The sequence below is a fragment of the Bos grunniens genome, chromosome 9, assembly GCF_055505025.1.
Source record: "Bos grunniens cultivar Pamir isolate PY7600 chromosome 9, Bosgru_T2T1.0, whole genome shotgun sequence".
In the NCBI taxonomy this organism is placed as follows: domain Eukaryota; kingdom Metazoa; phylum Chordata; class Mammalia; order Artiodactyla; family Bovidae; genus Bos; species Bos grunniens.
Window position 1 is genome coordinate 41,131,620 of NC_141173.1, and position 2,310 is coordinate 41,133,929.

The window sequence follows — 2,310 nt, forward strand, 5'->3', positions numbered from 1 at the left end:
TGGAAATGTAACTTATCAGTAAGTTATGAAACATGACTATATAACTGTCTTTACCTTCTGCTATCATTTTTACAAGCATCTTTGTGTTTTTACAAAACACAAATTGGCAAAATACAAATTTAACACACTTTCAGTGCAGGAAAGAATACTATTTCATGTTTATTTACTGTGTGCTCCTATTAATAATAATCATAAAAATATCTAGAAGCAATTATTCTTTTAATACAAAGTTCACTGGAATATTACAGTAATACCCCACTACCAGGCACTGTAGTCCTTCTTGAATTTGGTTTCACTAAGACTTAACCCAGCACACACAGAAAGGCTTCCAGGACATGGCTCTCACTTGCATACTCAAGTGGCCATAAACCCTTTTCCCCCAACGCAACATGCCCAGACTGATAAGTAACTGTACTCAGAGGATTCTCTCAGTGACTGAAGGTCCTTCTGCCCACTTCCTTCTACCTACATGTATGTATGTATTCAAATGTGTTCAGCCAGTCAATATTCTGGGAATGTTGGCTCTACACCTCTGGAGTTGATCCGAACAATGCATTTCTTATAGCTGCATTTCTCTAGAAAATAAGCCAGTTCTGCAGAGCATCCTGGATCACAAACCACTGCTGGGTGTGTAGTGTATCCTTCTAATGAGTGAACCCTGCTAAATCACAGAAAATGGAGACTCCCAAGTATGTGTCTGTGTGTGTGCAGTTTGATTTTTTGTTTGTTTTATGTACCAAAAAAATTGGTTTCAGGAAAGCAGAGATGAGATAACCAGCATCAATGTTGCTCTGTTCAGGTACTCCTACATATAATGATTCTATTTGAAAATTAAAGATCAATATTTTTTGGCAAATACATAGATTTAAACGTTCATTGGAAAAAAAGGACATAATACTGATTTGAATTGCTGTTTTGGAGAAAAATCTCAACTATGTATCAAAACGTTATATAAATAACATATGTTGTATTCAAATTACTTTCAAAGCAGTAACTAAAGATATTGAAATGGCACCTTTTGAGATTTGTAGGTTACTGAAAACAGATAACATATGAAAACTATTTTGTGGGTGCAATAGAAGGAAACTTGAAAAGCAGAATGCACTTAAAGCTGTAAAATTTAGACTAGGTGAATTCAGTATTCATGAAGTCTGCTTTCATAAACAGTAATAAAAATAACAGTTAAGGCATATATGGTGCTACCATGTACCAGGTACTATTGAACTTTTTATATGAACCCATTTAACCCTTACAACAACCCTGGAAGGTAATTACTATTGTGTTTCCCCACTGAATAAATACAAATTTTCCCAAGGTCTGACAGCTGGTTAAAAAGCCAGACAACTACATCATGGAAAATGCTGTTTTCCTCACTCTCTCTCTCCATCTTCTTTTCTCTCTACTCTTACTTTGCAGGAGCATTGATCCAATTGGTTCATCTAGTTAAGTGGCCAAGTGCAGACTTCCTTCTTTCTGGCTGGAGTAGAAGGGACAGTACTGCTCCTTGTCTGGAGGACTGGCCAGTTCCTTCTGGATATCCTCTGAGGCAACCAGATTCAGGCTAATTGGCCGCTGGGTTGGCCTCCCCACCCCCAGCCTTCTCTCTCTCTCTCTCTCTTTCTGATTCTCTTCTCATATCTGAAAGTTTGGTGTTGGTTTCGTTTTGTTTTGTAACTAGTAATGGCAAGGTCTGAGACCTGGATTTGTGTATTGAGGGCTTAAATTGGGCAAAGAAATCAAGCTTCGAACTGAGGCAGTTTACACTTGGTTTAAGAGAAAAAGACAATCTATGCGACCCAACCCAGTTTCTAAGGATGCTCTGCATTTAGATTATGTGCCAAAACCATAGCTCAGTCACAGCTAACTTCTTTCATCCTTCCTTCTCTTCAACAGCTAATGATTTTGATTGGCTATTGTCCCTCACTATTTCTCTAGGGCTTCCCTGGTGGCTCAGATGGTAAAGAATCCACCTGCAATTCAGGAGACCCAGCTACACAGTAAGTTTGTGGTAGAATTCAGATATTTCTGGATTCTCTGATCACCATCAATTAGCACTCTGTTGCTCAGTTTTTCCCACAAAAATCTCAACAACACAACCAAAACAGGGGTTTGGGATTGTTAGCCTGTTTATGGAGAAGGGTTTGTGCTAAACCTTCACAGTTCTCCGCTCCTGTGTGACCAGGGGCAGAGTCTGACTGAGGTTAGAAAATCAGGCTGCGGTCTGGAACTGCATTTCCTTCATGTTCACTTCGAGTCTTGACTTTTTTACACTGTGTTCTACCAAATGAACTCAACAACCCCATAAAGTAA